The following is an 18,224-nucleotide window of genomic DNA, read 5'->3' on the forward strand; positions in this document are numbered from 1 at the left end:
AATGATTGGTCATAGCTTCTTTACTATGTGTCTATAGAGATATGCACTGTTCCATTTACCACCGAGTTCTCTTTTTTTCTTATTACAGATAGTGAGTTTTACTGGCTCTATCAGTTACTTTTCTGTTGCTGTGAAAAAATATCTGTCAGAGATGAGTGAGCAGAGGTTTCTGCGACTCACAGATTCAGGGGTTCAGCCTTGCTGGTGGGGAGCATGGTTACCAGAGAGGCTGCTTTGTGTCAGTAGAAGCCTGTAGAGGAATTTTTCACAAGGCTGAACAGGAGGCAGATTCTGGGCCAGCAGTGACCTGCTGTTGCTCGGTGGGTCACAGACCCCAAAGATTCTATAATCTCCTCAAACAGTGCCATAAGCTGAGAAGCAGCACCTAAACACATGCTGCTGCCAGGAACATTCCCACAGAGGCCAGAACAAGCAGTCTTCAAAGTGATGTTTTTGTTTCATTCGTTGTCTCAATTGTCTTGTTTTCAACGCCTTGAGTTTCTGCTTTTCTCTTTAGCATCTTGTCCTCTTACTTTTCCTTCTCATTCTCCTGAGTTTATTTCCTTCTCTCCTTTTAAAGGTCTTGAGATAAAAGTGCAAATTGACTTAAGACTCTTGTTACCAGAAAATTTGGGGAGTCCCTTCATGGTTGCCAGATGATAACAGGGAGATTGGGGTCCCCACTTGAGCTTCTTAGTCTCATAATAAAACAATTTTAAAATGAACTAAAATGGAAGATCTTAGTAGAGTTTAAAAGAAATATTCCAGGGCAAGGAAGTTATAAATCTTGGCATGTACCCAGAGGAGGAGAACGGAGAAAAGAAGGGAAAAAGTGGTCATGCCATTTGAGATAAACCTGTATAGAGTGCCGCCATATATGGCAGGCAGGGGTCTTTAGAGAAAGAGTAAGGGAAATCCAGACTACCAGAAAAAGCATTTTTTCGTCCTGGACGGCATCAGAAAGAATGAGGAAGGTAAAAGGTCAAAAAGAAGAGTTGCACCTTCTGGTGGATACATCAAGGTAGACAGATCTGGTGGACGTCATGGAGGCTTGGCTCATAAGGGCTTTACTAGGGGCGGGAATCCTGGGAAGCGAAGGTACAGTGTTTCACTAAAGGGCTTAAGGTTGTCAGCCGCCCAAGAGTGTGGGCCCTTGGCCAGGGGGTTTTGCAGCCCAGTGTTAGTTCTCCATCAAGGCCAGAGATTTTGTCTTGACCAGAAGAAACTAGTTTTCCCTTGTTGCTTCTGCACTAGTTTCAAACATTGGGTACTATAGTAGAGTATTGATTTAGCTATTCTCCACAAAGTTTTGTTTGATTTATACATATTTTTTTCAATTACTGTACCAGGTAATGTTACATTCTTTTCTATTTAACTGTCTAGTATATGTTAAAAATCTTAGGGAGGGAAATGCATTTCTTCTATATGTTTCAGTTTTCCCTATTTTAGAATTATATTCTTCTATAGAAAAAGACTCATAGCTCTTTTCACAACTGGTCATTCTCTACATGAGACAAAACCCACATCTGTGGAACTTCACGTGCTGGGTGAATATTTCCCTTGTCTTAATGTCACTTATATCAATGTGGCTAAATAACAAACATGAGCAATTGAAAGCAGAGAAAGAGTTAAGCTCATAGTTATAGAGGTTTCAGCTGCTAGTGCGTTGGCTCAGTCACTCGGAACCTAAGACAAGGTAGGCTACTGTGGTATCAATGTGCAGCAAAAGATGCTCACATCCACTTAACCAGAGTGGACGGGGTAGCAAAGGGAGTCAGAAGGGACCAGGGTCGGGAACATAACCCCAGTGACTTACTTCCTTCAACTAGGCTCCCCTCTCCTGAGATTTCTTTCTTTCTTTTTCTCTTTTTTTATTAGGTATTTTCTTCATTTACATTTTTGTGCTATCCCAAAAGTCCCCCATACCCTCCCCCCCACACTCCCCTACCCCCCACTCCCACTTCTTGGCCCTGGTGTTCCCCTGTACTGAGGCATATAAAGTTTGCACGACCAATGGGCCTCTCTTTCCACTGATGGCAGACGAGGCCATCTTCTGATACATATGCAGCTAGAAACAGGAGCTCCAGGGTACTGGTTAGTTCATATTGTCCCACCTATAGGGTTTTAGATCCCTTTAGCTCCTTGGGTACTTTCTCTAGCTCCTCCATTGGGGGCCCTGTGATCCACCCAGTAGCTGACTGTGAGCATCCACTTCTGTGTTTGCTAGGCCCCCACATAGTCTCACAAGAGACAGCTATATCAGGGTCCTTTCAGCAAAATCTTGCTAGTGTATGCAATGGTGTCAGGGTTTGGAGGCTGATTATGGGATGGATCTCTGGATATGGCAGTCTCTAGATGGTCTGTCCTTTCGTCTCAGCTCCAAACTTTGTCTCTGTAACTCCTTCCATGAGTGTTTTGTTCCCAATTCTAAGAAGGGGCAAAGTGTCCACACTTTGGTCTTCATTCTTCTTGAGTTTCATGTGTTTTGCAAATTGTATCTTATATCTTGGGTATTCTAAGTTTCTGGGCTAAAATCCACTTATCAGAGAGTACATATCATGTGAGTTCTTTTGTGATTGAGTTACCTCATTCAGGATGATGTCCTCCAGGTCCATCCATTTGCCTAGGAATTTCATAAATTCATTCTTTTTAATAGCTGAGTTGTACTCCATTGTGTAAATGTACCACATTTTTTGTATCCATTCCTCTGTTGAGGGGCATCTGGGTTCTTTCCAGCTTCTGGCTATTATAAATAAGGCTGCTATGAACATAGTGGAGCATGTGTCCTTCTTTCCGGTTGGAACATCTTCTGGATATATGCCCAGGAGAGGTATTGCGGGATCCTCCACTAGTACTATGTCCAATTTTCTGAGCAACTGCCAGACTGATTTCCAGAGTGATTGTATAAGCTTGCAATCCCACCAGCAATGGAGGAGTGTTCCTCTTTCTCCACATCCTCGCCAGTATCTGCTGTCACCTGAATTTTTGATCTTAGCCATTCTGACTGGTGTGAGGTGGAATCTCAGGGTTGTTTTGATTTGCATTTCCCTGATGATTAAGGATGCTGAACATTTTTTCAGGTGCTTCTCAGCCATTTGGTATTCCTCAGATGAGAATTCTTTGTTTAGTTCTGAGCCCCGTTTTTTAATGGGGTTATTTGATTTTCTGGAGTCCACCTTCTTGAGTTCTTTATATATATTGGATATTAGTCCCCTATCTGATTAGGATAGGTAAAAATCCTTTCTCAATCTGTTGGTGGCCTTTTTGTCTTACTGACGGTGTCTTTTGCCTTACAGAAGCTTTGCAATTTTATGAGGTCCCATTTGTCGATTCTTGATCTTACAGCACAAGCCATTGCTGTTCTATTCAGGAATTTTTCCCCTGTGCCCATATCTTTGAGGCCTTCCCCCACTTTCTCCTCTGTAAGTTTCACTGTCTCCGGTTTTATATGGAGTTCCTTGATCCACTTAGATTTGACCTTAGTACAAGGAGATAGGAATGGATCAATTCATATTCTCCTACATGTTAATCGCCAGTTGTGCCAGCACCATTTGTTGAAAATGCTGTCTTTTTTTCCCATTGGATGGTTTTAGCTCCCTTGTCAAAGATCAAGTGACCATAGGTGTGTGGGTTCATTTCTGGGTCTTCAGTTCTATTCCATTGCTCTACTTGTCTGTCGCTAGACCAGTACCAAGCCGTTTTATCACAATTGCTCTGTAGTACAGCTTTAGGTCAGGCATGGTGATTCTACCAGAGGTTCTTTTATCCTTGAGAAGAGTTTTTGCTATCCTAGGTTTTTTTGTTATTCCAGATGAATTTGCAGATTGCCATTTCTAATTTGTTGAATAATTGAGTTGGAATTTTGATGGGAATTGCATTGAATCTGTAGATTGCTTTTGGCAAGATAGCCATTTTTACTATATTGATCCTGCCAATCCATGAGCATGGGAGATCTTTCCATCTTCTGAGATCTTCTTTAATTTCTTTCTTCAGAGACTTGAAGTTCTTATCATACAGATCTTTCACTACCTTAGTTAGAGTCACGCCAAGGTATTTTACACTATTTGTGACTATTGAGAAGGGTGTTGTTTCCCTAATTTCTTTCTCAGCCTGTTTATCCTTTGTGTAGAGAAAGGCCATTGACTTGTTTGAGTTAATTTTATATGCAGCTACCTCACTGAAGCTGTTTATCAGGTTTAGGAGTTCTCTGCTGGAATGATATGATCTCCTGAGATTTCTAACATCTCTTAAAATAGCACCATTAGGTAACAGCCAAGAAAACATAGGAGCTTATGAGGGAAACTTTCAAATTGAAACACTAAAAATTAATTAATTAATTAATTAATTCCATGAGCATTCACTGTATGCATACTTGATCTATGTGTGTTGTTACATACTCAGCAAAATGATCCTCAAACTGAGAAGAGATGGAATATAGACGATGCGAATGTCAAGCATTCTCATAACCGATATGGATTAGGCTGGGTTCCATGCCAGGAGCTCTGTTCAGCCTTGTCTGTGAACTGACCTGCGGATCCATACTATAGATCAGGTAGTAGAGAACTGGGCACTGCAAACATACTGCTCCTTTAATGTGCCTTGGGTTCTTTGTGGTATCTGACTCCAGAACTTGGGATCTTAGTACCTGTGCCACAGAAGACAGTGGAATGTAATGAAAAGAAGTGCCCAGTTCCCTGAAAGAGAGGCAGGGGGTTGCCGGGGTGGGTGCGTTATAAGGTGGTGCCTAGAGAAAAGGATCGGGAAGTCCACTATTCTCGAGACAGACTTTTGGCCTTGCTCATGAATATATTGCTGAAAAATAAGAAAATGCCAAACTAAATAGCTCTCTACACGTTATAATAAGAGGGGAGGAAGGGAGTGGGAGGGAGTAGCCAGGAAACAAGACTGACTGTGGGAGATAAGAGAGCAGTCAGTGGAACGAGGAGCTCTCCCTCGTGCTTTTCACGACTTCAGCTCACAGACATATGCTCCGCAGTCTCCTCTCTCTCCCTTTGCCAAGAGCCCCGCCTTCGCCCGCTGGCCTTCAGCAGCTGCTCTCCCCTGATAGGTGCCCATCAGCACTACCCAGCCTCACTCCGGTTACTTCCGGTGCACACCTTGACCCCTGACTGTCTAGATCCCTCCCTCCGCTGTAAATGGTAATAGAAGTAGCTATCGCCCTACAGATTCCTGGTCCTAATTTTGGCAAAGCAATTCTTTAAGTGCTTCAAGTGTTAAAGGATTAACCCTTTCCTTCCAGTCCTAATTTTATGAGTACCAATGACAACCTTGACACCTAGTGTGTTGCCAAGTGTAAAACACATGCAAGGAATTTGGAAGTGGAGATCAGCTCGGAGAGTGCTTGCCTAATGTTCACAGAGCTTTGGGGCTCTATCCTCAGCACCTCAGAGACCAGGCCTGGGGCACATAACTGTAAATCCCAGGAGACAGAAGCAGTCATCCCTGGCCATCTAGTATGTTTGAGGCGAACATGGACTACATCTTGTCCATGGAACAAAAACACTAAAGTAAATGTTTTTATGGTTTAAAGTGCATCCCCTCCACCCCAAACAAATAAGATAGGGGAGAGAAACAGAGATAGTGATGCTCTGAACCTTGGTACCTTAGGCTTTGACCTTAGAGATGGTCTTTCCAGAAGGTCTCCCAGAGAGGATGAGGTCATTAGGTTGGGCACCGAGCGACTAAGAGCAGTAAGAAGGGAACAACACAGAGGGTACTATGTGGCCATACAATTAGAATCCAGCTGGGCTTTTCTAGGCATGGGCTACCCAAGATGCCCAGATAGGAGACCACAGAAGCTAGAGCCCAGCAGCTCAGATCCTGGCTCCCAGGAGGAAGAGTGGCTGCCATATGTGGTACAGACTCCCACCATAGAAAACGAAACACTTCTCTACGCTTTTAGTTACAAAGGCCCAAGCAAAAATACACAGTAAGTATCTAGAGCCTACAGAAAGGAAAATGGGCCTTTATTGTGAGTTCCCAGATCTGTTGCTGGCCTCTGAGATGGTCTTTCATATATGCCATGCGATTTGCTTTGTTTATTTGTTTCACTTTCGTAAATGATGGAAATTCAAAACTAAGAGTTTGATTCTTGGATGTTCTAACTTTCCATATTAAAAAAAAAAGTCCCTGTGAGTCTTTGATGAGAGAGAGAAGGAAGGAGGTTGCTGGTGTCACCTGGGACTGCATGTGATGTTAGGTCCATCTATAAGAACTCTGAAGGCTCATCTCTGAGAGCTAGCATTCAGTCATCAGAGGAAGTTCGAGTCATCATGCACTCGCGAGGAGTTTGTCACGCACGAATTGGTACCTGGCAGGCTCCGTCTTTCCTAGGATTTCTGCCACCAACTGTCACTACATCGTTTTCAATTTGCACATCCCCATCAGTGCCAAGCTTGAAGTACCTCTGTGCGACTTGTAATTACAGAAATGCTCCCACGGCCCCTCCCCAAGTCCCCAGAGGCTAAATTTGCACATGTTGACAAAGTAATTCCTTGATTTTGTTTTCTGAAGGAGCACTGTTGTAAACAGCCAGTCGGTGTCAGAAACAAGCAGTGTTTCCTCCTCTACAGCTTAATTGTTCTCTTGATTTCCAGGTTCTCCTCTCCTATGAAATATGGCATTTTCCAGTGTCTTGTATGTAAATAAAGCCATGAGAACATTACACAGGTTTAAAAGCTCAAGACATATGATAAATGGAGGCTTCTCGGGTTCTCCCTGGGGGTCCTGATGGTGGTCCCCAGAAAACATGAAACAGAGGATTAAGAACAGACAGGAGCAATGGGGCATTCTGGAGATGTAGTCAGGGTACCTGGGCACTCAGCTGCTTCTTCCAATGGCCATTGCTTGTTGGCACTTTTGACCATCTGCCACAGTTTCCAGCCATGTAGTGGCTACTGTACACACCACTGATTTGGTCTCTTGGCTATAATGCACCCAGTGACCAGACATCATAGAATCAAGGCAGGTCTAGCTTTCGTCCAAGTCCCAGGCCACCACCTGGCTCCTGACTTCCTATGTCCTTTCAGGTCTTCCTCCTGGATGTTTGTCAGTTTTATTCTTCTGACTTCAACCTTCCATGGAGCCAACCAACATGGAAAAGCACACAAAGGATCCATACCATCGTCGAAAACAACCAAACAGGATCTTTCCTCCAGCCTCCTGCTCAGAGGAGACCCCAGAATCTCACTTCTTTCCCTGTATAAACCTTCACAACCTTCCTACGCCGCATTTTCTGGTTCTCACGGTTTGTTTACCCTGGTATTCTCTGTACTCCACTCCCCTGCACAGATTCCAACTCCAGTGGCCACCATTTTCCTATGATTCAGGTTAGGATGTTGTTTAGGTCATACTTTTCTTGACTTCAAAGCAGCTAGTGCTGGTCTGGTGCCTGGTAGGCAAAGAGGAGCGGAGAGGAGGGGGAGGGCAGGGGTAGTCTGCTCTACTGGTACTCTGCCAGTGGCGTTCATTCCCACAGTTCTGTCCTCCCCACACCCCCTATCATTCGGCCAGCATCTTTCTCCCTCACTGGTGGATGTGTTAAGACTAACACCCATACTGTGCCTTATCCCCCATCATCTTTACTCACCTGGTTGGAAGTGTAGGTAAGAAGATCCAAAGACACTTCTTTCAGCAGGAAAGATGAGTTCTTCAGGCTGCCTCTCCTGTCTACTCTGGAGAAGTTAGTGCTTTATCTTCACTTATATTTTTCTAGCATGTTCAGTGACTAACACATAGATTAAGCCAGAAGTTGCCTTTTTTTTTTTTCTACAAAGGGATAGATCATAGATGTTTCAGCTTCTGTAGGCCTTTGGGTATCTGTTTCCTGTAGTCAGCTCTGCTGTAGTATGACAGCAGCCATGGTCCCATGTGGGAGTGAGTGATGCTATAGTTTACAGATCATAAGGCTGATAGAATCCAGCCAGAGAACACAAACTTGTCCACAGAACAAACAAACTTTGTATTTTGATAAATCTCTTTTTAAAAAAACAGAAAATGAATCCAGCATATTATTATTGCTTTCCTAGGAGATCAACAGTGGCTGTGTGTTGATTTGTCTGACATCCTCTGGTCCTGGAATGAGCTGGGTTTCAATTTGATCAGCACATTGACACCTCACCTCTAAGGACTGGTGTTCCTTTTTAATCCTGCACACAGGTTCCTTACGTGCCAAAGGGGCTCTCAAAGCTGCAGACTTACTATTGGGACTGCTCATTTTTAAAGGCTGTTTTCTCTCTCAGAAGATTTTTTTTTTTGATGTCAACATAAATAGCATTTGACATTTCACAATAGAGTTAGCAATAACCACCCAGTAGAGGGTAGGCAGGAGAGGCAGCTGGACTTGTGGAGGAGGCCTGCTCTGTGGGATCCCATGGTTACTATTCTTTGTGGAATAAGGATAGTGGTAGCAATCATTTCATCTTTGGCTCCATTTAATCTCCAACAGGGAAGATGTGATCTATCACCTCACAGACCACAGCAGAATTTCCAGCACTGGGGATGACTACAGTGTGCTCCCGAGAGGCAGTCTGACAGGAGTGTCCATCCATACACCTAGCTAGCCAGTGTGACCCAGTGACCTATTGCCACTTGCTGCCATACGTGGGCTATGCCTGTGTTCATCGCTGTAGAAGTAAGGGGGAATCCTGGCATGTACCCAGCTCTCTGACAGTGCAAGTAGAAGATTTGATCAAAGTGAAGGGGATCCCGGCTCTGCCTCAGCCGAGGTCCCTTATTTACAAGCAGCTGGAACTTGCTCCCACCTCTGGATGAGACACAGAAGGATACCACAATGAATGCACATTTATATACGTTGCCTGGAGTCTGGGAAATTAGAAGAGAGACTTTCAGAGAGTAAGAACTTACACATTATGTCCTCTGCAGGCATTTCAGGCTATTTGGCTAAAACCCTTCCGTGTATAGGGATGTATGGGTTGGATTTAACCCCAAAGTAAATCTTTTATATCCAAAAATTAAACACTGTGTAGGGCGGAAGAAGTTTTTGGAGATTTCCATACTCTAATTTCTTGAAGGAGTTTCATGCTTTATTTTTTAGTCACTTCAAAATGTATCACAAGCTTATGAATTCTACCTTGGATCGCCCATTCTACCATCTGGGACACGAATGGGACTGGAGGGGCCCCAGTGTGACATTTCTGGGTATTTTCTAAGTTGTTTTTTGTTGTGCATTTGGTGAGATATGGAGGAAGCATATGTAGGGGTAGTGACTCATCTCCAGGGAAGGTTTCTGGGGATGAGATGCCTTCAGTTGTAGTTTCCCAGTGGTAACCTGCTGATGCTTTCGCAAAGGAAACAGTCTTTGTTCTATTTCAGACTTTCAGATGAGCGACCTAAGAGCAGCTTTCTGAGTTCAAGTTCCTCTCTCACTTTGGCTTTGTATCACTATCACTGTACCCCCAACCCCCAACACCCCTGGGCCTTATTCATCAGTGTATCACCTTATTCAGGTAGCTGGTAAGTGACATTCAGTTTAACACAACTCAGTATTTTAGGCGTGTCCAAGTGAAAGGATGGTATTAAATCAGGAAGCATGTGCCAACAAATAGATGGCCACATGTGTCTCAGTGGTGACAAAGGTAAATATTTAGGCAGCACATGCTGTTGGTGACAGGAACTAACTTTGTGGGAGATTAAGCAAGTGTGTGTACTTCAGGCTTTGATATATAGGCATCATTCAGAAACAGCCTTAATCTACTAAATGGTAAAAGGTCCCACGCACCCTTGCTTTACAGAGTCCATCCTTCTTGTTTGGCTTCAAAGCTCCAAAGACAGGAATGCGTTTGAAATGTAGATTTCTTCCACAACAAAACGAGAATGTGAGAAGCGTACACTTCTCCTCAGGTGGCAATCTTAAGCATTTATTTTACACCCATAGCATGGGAAATGATGAAGTGTGAGAAATTGTTTGTTTAGCTTAAAATTTTTGTACTTACTTATTTACAGGTATTTGTGCATGTGTACATGTGCGTATGAGAATGCACATGCATGTGTATTTATGCATGTGCACTTACTTGCATACGTGTGCATGTGTGTGTATGTGTTTGTGCAGAGGACAACTTGCAGAAGTTGGTTTTATTAAGTGGGTTCTAGGAATTGAACTCAGCTGGTCAGTATTGACAGAAAGGACCTGCTGAGTCTTCTCCGGGGCCCTAGTTTAACTGCAACCCACTACAAAGTTTGTGTTGGTAAAGTTTTGTCAACTTTACACAAGTTTGAGTCACCAGAGAAAGGGAGTCTGAAGACTTGCCTTCATCAGGCTGACCTGTGAGCAGGTATGGAATATTTTTCTTGATTAATAACTGGTGTGGGAGGAGTCAGCCCGCTGTGAGCAGTACCATCCATGGGCCAGGGCCATGGAGTGAATTAGAAAGCAGGCTGAGCAAGCCACAGGGAGAAAGACAGTAAGTTGTACTCCTCCATGGCCTCTGCATCAGCTCCTGCCTTGAATCTTTGTCCTGATTGTCCTCATTAATGGACTATGACAAAAAAAAAGTGCAATCCAAATTAGACCCTTTTCTCTCCTTTTGATCAGAATGGTTTATCGTAGTGGGAGAAAGCAAACCGGAGCAATGTTCCTAGTCAGAAGTGTTAATGCTACATGGTTAAAGAAAAACCACCAGGATGGAAGCAAACATACACCCTAATCCTAGTCTCAAAAAATCTATCTTCAATGGCAGGCTGAGTCATATGAAATGGCTATTTTTGTATGTTAAAATTGTTCGAAAGCAGCAATTCCACTAGGTTCAAAATACCAACTGGCTCAATGGACAAGAGAAATTATATATGAAATATATATAGGTGCATAGATACGTGTGTGTATGTGTGTGTGCATGGGGATGGGGGACAAAGAGACAGATAGACACATACACACAGAGTGAGAGAGAGAGACAGAGACAGAGACAGAGAGAGAGAGAGAGACAGAGAGAGACTTAGCAAGCATTCTGAATGGTGACTATAGGAATTAGATTTTATCTTTTCCTCACTTCTATCTCTAGAATGGGTGCTTCCCACTTTCCACTCTGAATGCTATACAAATTCAGCCTTTCACAGTGAGGAGCCACCGGCAGCTAAAGCACACTTACATGATGTTAGAAAATTTGAGGACTTTGGGGCTCTGGTTTCCTTCGCTCTTTAGAAATATCCAGATTTGGTGAGAAGAACCCATTTCCTTTCCTTTCTGGCTAAAGTCCATCCCCATAGCTAAGTCTCAATAGGGCCTTGCGCACATGAGGAGCTTGTACAAGTAGGCATCCAAACCTGTCTGTGAATGGTTTCCATAGTGAATGCATGGGGAGAGATGACTAATAATTGCTTACTGACGTTCTGCGATCCTGCAGATCTCCCTTTAGTGAAACCGATAGGCTTGTTCTCTGAAAGGCAGGTGGCTAGATTAAGTAGCTGTGCAACTCGTGGAATGAGGAGCAAGGTCAGGTTCACAGAAAAAGAGAAGCAGGGGACAGAAAGGAATAAAAAGGGGAATGAAAAAGATGCTGGTTTGTTGAGAGGTGCCTTCCTGAGTCTCCTGAGTCAAAGAAATAAATCGAAAAGTTTATTGTATTTGAGTCCAAAGATGGTCCAGAATTTTCTAATGCACCATGTGTAAGGTATATATATATATATTCAAAGAACAGGAAGCCAGCTGATTGGTTCCAGTTTGGCATTTGCCTCACGTGGCCATGGAGGGATCTTTTAGCCATTAGTGATTGGATACGTCTCAATTTGCAATGATTGGCAGGGGCTCAACTCTGCTGCAAGAGTATACTCTTCAGTTAGGTTGCAATTTGCTCGTGCACTTAATTAGGTTACAGCTTACTACACACAGAGGTGGTTCTGGGTCAAATTTTCATACCCAAGTACCAAAACAGAGGCCGAACTTTTCAAGCTTGATGGACATTGCCAAAAGTCTTCCAGGTCCTTTCCTGCACAGGCTGCTGATAAGCATCTTGGCATTCAGGATAGGTGGCGGTTCTCCACCTGGTCCCAGAATGCAGTTTTGTAGCCTTAACAGACTTAAATATATGACTGCTCCTGTACACTTAAACAGGAACATCCAAGAATCAAAACCACCTTGCTTTCCAGCCTGGTAGTGATGTTTAAAATGCACCGTTTCTCTCTCAATGCCTATTTCCCTCCACAGTAGGAGGAGAGAGAACCTTAGCCATGGAAAGACCTCAGTCCTCTTTGGGGCAAATGGCTTTTAAACCGCTCCCAAGGGGAGCCATTGATCATCCCGCCTGACAGGATCTGGCCTATTATTTCCGTGCTTTAAGCGACGCAGGCTGGCTCCCATGGTTCTCAGCCTCTAAGTAGAGCTGGTGAAATTAACTTGAATGACCTAATTCCCACCTTCCAGTCCACCCCTTCATATGCACTGTGCAAAGGGCAAAACAGAAGCGAAATGGGAAAGATTAACAAGGACCGTGCCAGCCCTTCTAGGAGAAGCCATTGTTTCACTGCATCTGGGGAGAAAACTACACTATTTGGCAGTGTGGGGGGCCCCCAGGCACCGGCTGGTGCTAATGAGCAATGTGGTTGCTGAGCGGAGCTGTTGCCCTGGACCCGCCCTGTCTACCCTGGTTGACAGGTGCTGAGGGGAGGGGCAGGCCACAGCTGCTGGGGCAGGAATCCCATTATCCTTTGCTGTGCATTGATTCACCCTGTGGGGACATTTCCTCTCTGGCTGTGCTAATTTGCCTGGCTCTGGGAGCACACAGTGTCTGAGGTGAGCAGGGCTGGGCTCAGCCTTGGGTCTGCAGAGGTTTTGTCTGACAGGACACAGGCAGCCAGAAAAGGACAAGGTCTGAAGTGTAATGATACAATTATTTGAGGTACATAGCAAATTAATGCACACAATCTATGTTTTGAAAGAGTAGGGTTTTTTTTATTTTTAATTTTTCTTGATGTGTTTTGCATTCATAGATGGTAATTCTTATTTTAAAACTCGATGTTTTTGCACAGAAGATTCAGGAAGGAATCCAACAGTTGGAATCTTGGCTCTCCACATCCATCTTTAAATGTTCACTTTCCTCTGAGCTTGCCACCAGGCCTTCTGGGACACTTTGGGAGTTAATATATTAAGCCTCTTGCCTGGGATGGTATACAATGGTTTTCTAGTTTGTGTTGAAAGGCAATAATGGGGGTTGAATTTATTATAGTTAAGATTATTGACCATCATTTGCCTAGGTGTCTGATGCTAGAGGCAAGTCAGGCTCATCACCTTTGTGTGAATCAAACTCTGGACCTCATGACAAAGCAAGCATCTTAAATGCAGAGTGAGCTATCTCCCTAGCCTCCTTTTGAGTAAATTTCAAGCCATGTTTAAATATATATCTGACCAATCAGTTCAGTTCTCCAATTGCTGTGATTTTTTTTTCTAGCTTACATGTGTTTGCTTGTGATAGGGGGATTTAACAGAGATTTACTTCAGAAAGGATACTATTCATAGATTGCTTTTGTTTTCTAGCTGCAGTCTGCTGTTTCTGTGTGAGCGTGATTCCCCTCAGCATTGTGTAACCTCCTTCCTGAAGAAAGGTGAGGAGAGGCAGCTCTGAGACTTGAGATAGTGTTGAGCTGACACACTCAGAGCTCTCTGGAGACAAGGTACTTACCTGTCTGCACCGTTTATTAAAGGATTAAATCAGGAATGGTAGAAGACAAGCTAGAAGCAGGATGAGGAAGTAAGAATGTATGTGTGTGTGTTTCTACATGCACCCATGCACGCATCTTTGTGTGTGTATTCTTATGTGCACATGTGCATGCACGTTTGTGTGTGCATGTGTGTTCCTATGTGCACACACGCATGCATGTTTGTGTATGTGTTCCTATGGGCAAACATGCATGCACATTTGTGTATGTGTGTGTATGATGGAAAGAGAAAAAGATAGAGAGAAAGGGAGAGAGAAGGGGAGAAAGAAGCAGAGACAGAGATAGACAGAGACAGAAAGAGAATGCATATATTTGTGCATGTCTATGGAAGCCAATGTTAGATATCTCCATTTCTCTCTACATTATAATAATAATAATTATTATTATAATTTTATTATTATCATTGGGTTTTTTTTTTTGTTTTTTTGAGACAGGGTTATTCTGAGATAGGATCTCTCATTAAAATTAGAGCTCACTGTACTTCCTAGACTGGTTGACCAGCAAGCCCCAGGATTCTCCTGTATCTGCCTCTTCAATGCTGGGATTAGGGATCACTGTGCCTGGGGATTTTACATGGTGCAACAAATCCAGACATAGATTCTCATGCTTGAATGTCAAGTACTTCACGGACTGAGTCATATGCAAGCCTCCTGTTTTATTTTTATTTCTTTATTTTGAGACAACATCTCATGTATCCCAGGCTGGCCTTGAAATCACTATATAGCCAAGAGGATGGCTTTGAACTCTGCTGGACCTCCTGCCTCTGCCTTTCTAGTACTGGGGTTAGATGGATGTGCTACCATATCCAGTATCTCTAGTGCTTGATCGAACTCAGGGCTTTGTGTATGCCTGGCAAGAGTTTAAACTTATATTTAAATTCTTTTTTGACATTTTAAGGAAAGATGAAATCTACAGATTGAAAGATTATTCTAGGTCCCAGAGCATAACTACTCTAACAAAAGTTACTGGAGACAATTCTATGACAGTTGTCTGGGGTGGCACGTGTGCATGTGGTGGGGCTGGGGGGTGTTGGGGAGAAAAAAAAACAGGGCATCCCCAGACCTTTGCACAGCTCTCATTGGAAGACAATGCTAGAAGTTCTTAGAGCAAGAATTGCAACCCAAAATATTTACAAGCAGTCTAACTTCTAGCCAAGTGCAGAGAGAGCAGATCCAAGAACGAAGAGAACACACTCAGCCCTGGTCCTTCCAGAAATACAAAGAGAAAACAAAACCAAGAAGCCAGGCAAACAAACACAAAACAAAGAAACAGAACCAGCTCTGGAGAGAACCAACATTGGGCAAAGAGGAACCTGAGGATGCTTCCATCAAGGGGAAGGGAGAGAAAAGACAAGGGACCAAGATAGAAGGTAAGAAGAGGAAGAGGAGGGTAGGAAGAAAGGGAGGGAGGAGAGGAGGGAGGGAGGGAGGGAGGAAGGAAGGAAGGAAGGAAGGAAGGAAGGAAGGAAGGAAGGAAGGAAGGAAGGAGAGCAGAGAATAAAGGGGAGGATTGGTGATATTTAATTCCCTAGAGGAGATGTGGTGATCAGAAAGTATTATGTAAATGCCATAAAGCATGTAAGAAAAGTAAGAAACACACACACACACACACACACACACACACACACACACACACACACACACACACACTCCTCAGAACTTAAATGCCGTGAGATGGGCATAATTAAGAAACACATCCAAAGCAAGAGAATCTGAAAGGGTAGCTGTAACAGACAGGGTGGTGATGGGATACAAATAAAAATAAGGAGCTGTTAAGCTCATATTCTACAAGTTCTTGCAAAATATGAAAGTACTGCCACTAGAGAGATGGCTCAGCAGATAAAAGCTCTGACTGTCCAAGCTTGATGACCTAGGTTCAATCCCTATGTAAAAATTTTATCTGTGACCCCAGCAGTTCTATGACAAGGGAGGTGGAGACAGGAGAACTGACTAGAATCTCATGGACCAGTTAGCCTAGAGCATATAGCACAGAGGCACAAATGTGATGCACTTTAACTCAGCAAGATGGAAAGTGAGAAATAACTCCTCAAAATTGTGCTTTGACTTCCATACACACATGCTGCAGCATATAAGTGCCCTGCCTCCCCACATTAATTTAAAAACTACTAAATGGATATGATCACCACACCATGGTAAAATCTACCATGCAGGTTAACATGCCAACATTAGCTAAATAAAAAGAAACCTACCCTTCCTCCTGCCCATCCACCCATCCACCATCCATCCATCCATCCATCCACCCATCCATCCATCCACCCATCCATCCATCCATCCATCCATCCACCCATCCACCATCCATCCATCCATCCATCCATCCATCCATCCATCCATCCACCCATCCATCCACCCATCCACCCATCCATCCACCCATCTACCCATCTACCCATCCATTCCTCCAGCCACCCATTCATCCATCCATCCCTTCTTTCCTTCTTGGCACCAAAGGCTCTTACTATGTACTTCAAGTAGAGCTTAAACTGATGCTATTTATGCCTCAGCCTGAATGCTAGGATGACAATTATATGGTACCACGTCCATCTACAGGTATATTTTAATTGAGTTTCTCAGCTTGCACTGTAGCAAGTAATTGAAATCAACCTAATTGCCCACCAAAAGATCAACCAACAATACAAATTTGGTATATATGTGAATATGAATACTATTTTGCATTAAAGGGAAATGGAATAAATTTTTAGGAAAATAAATGGAGTTAAAATATATATTGTTAAGTAATGTCATACAGTCTCTGAAAAAAATGCTCTTCCTCATATGTAGAATGTAGCCAATAATATATGTATATATGCAAACATATGTACATATAGGTACAGTGTAACATGGAAAAGAGAATAAGAATAGCTAAATGTTGGGGGATGAAGAATGATTGCAGGCAATGGGCATGAGTTAATAAAAGAGGATAAAAAGATAATTGCTTTTCTAGATCTAATTCTAGCATGACTTTTTTGACTTTTTGTAGTAGATATATGCATAAAAACATATTCAGTTGTGAAAGTGTAAAATCTAATGTGATGCATCGACTTTGGGCCTTTTTTATCTGCAAAGGTTTTAAAAATATGAATATTGTGATTTATAAAAATTAATGATAGTAAATAAATATAACATCAAAATAAAGAAAGTTGAATAATCACAATGACACAAAATGGTCTTACATTTACCTATCAGCTATTGGGCTGCAGAGGTACAAAGGTCTGAAAGCACAGTTCAGATATTAACTAATATTGCCTTGCAGTGGAAGGGTACAACCCCACAGACACTATCATTGATTGTCCGCTTCTTTTTTTCTTTTGTTCCTTTGCCCCAGATCCTGTGTTCAATTTAGGTGGCAGTGTGCATAGCTGAGCCATTGTATGCTGAAAATAAGCAGAGAAGATTGTGGCTAGGTTTCCTGATAGAGTGCTGCAGTTCCTGACTTCCATGTAGGCTTCTTCCTGCTTAGAGAGGAGATACAGGATGCTTGTTAGTGAGATGGCCATCTCATCAGTAAGAGATCAAGGTATAAAGTAAATGATCAGGCTCTTGCTACCCAGAATTCCCTGGGAAACAGAGGGACGCACTCCATCTAGGACAAGCAAGGCAGCTCTGGGCTGGCTCTGGGGTGCAGGGGGTGGGGGGTGGGGCGGGGGACAGGAATACTGTCCTGTCCCTGAAGTTTAAGCTCTGAGCTGTGATATTTCCATGTGCAATTGATGAAAAAATAGCAGCCAAAATACAATAGAAAGAGATGCTTGATAACCTGAAAATATCAGAACTAGACAAAACAAAGAACACCTGAAGTAATGAAGTATGTAGAAATACTTTAATCTAGAAATAAAATGCTGAGCTGGGTAATCAGGCTGTTCTTCTAGTTCAAAGTCATCTAAATATACTAATTTAAAATAAAAGTTTAAAAGCTTATTTTTAAATGCACAAATTATTTGGTTAGAACATCTATCTATCTATCTATCTATCTATCTATCTATCTATCTATCTATCTATCTATCTATCTATTTATAGTTGGAAAAACAACTGGGGAGAGAAAATGTAGGTAAGCCTCCTCCCATGCTTGCATCCTTCCTTGAGGGTATTTGCTGCAACTGATCCCTTGAACTTGGTTGGTTTCCATGCCATGAGCAAAGAGAATGGAGACCCACTTGTACCTACGCTAGATCACTCATGTAACAGGAATTTATTTTATCACAAACCTGAGGCCTTTGAAGGAATATACATCCAAACCTTCAAGGGTAAAATGAAAGTGGAGCCCACTCCTCACAGCTCAGAACGAATCATCTTATTTATTGATTCAGAACCAGCACAAAGACAAGAGGATGGGTGTAGGGGGGCTTATGTGGTAACCTAGGGATCACCCTGAAGCTCCCCTGTGGGTCTGGACCCCTAATCTATTTGATCTGGTTGGTGTGGAAGAACTCAAGATTAATGTTTAAATCAGACCTATCCTTGACTAATAGGTCCAGACGCTCCTCATAGAATCATGCTCACTGGAGGAATTCAACTTTTTCCCAA

General features: G+C 42.9%; 2 long non-coding RNA genes across 2 annotated transcripts in view; both read left to right on the forward strand.

Annotated features, from left to right (window-relative positions):
- Positions 1–8,881, forward strand: part of Gm36723 — a 115,967-nt gene extending 107,086 nt beyond the window's left edge. Inside the window, exons 10-12 of the long non-coding RNA XR_001780577.2 lie at positions 7,050–7,702; positions 8,468–8,653; positions 8,767–8,881. This is a non-coding gene — a long non-coding RNA (predicted gene, 36723). The remainder of the gene's footprint in view (positions 1–7,049; positions 7,703–8,467; positions 8,654–8,766) is intronic.
- Positions 8,882–11,688: 2,807 nt separating this feature from the next.
- Gm36886 lies at positions 11,689–17,272 on the forward strand. Its single transcript, XR_381358.2, has 4 exons — positions 11,689–12,763; positions 13,505–13,641; positions 14,838–15,055; positions 17,026–17,272. It is a non-coding gene; the product is annotated as a predicted gene, 36886 (long non-coding RNA).
- Positions 17,273–18,224: the final 952 nt, after the last annotated feature.

This window comes from Mus musculus, chromosome 12, assembly GCF_000001635.26.
Source record: "Mus musculus strain C57BL/6J chromosome 12, GRCm38.p6 C57BL/6J".
NCBI lineage: Eukaryota > Metazoa > Chordata > Mammalia > Rodentia > Muridae > Mus > Mus musculus.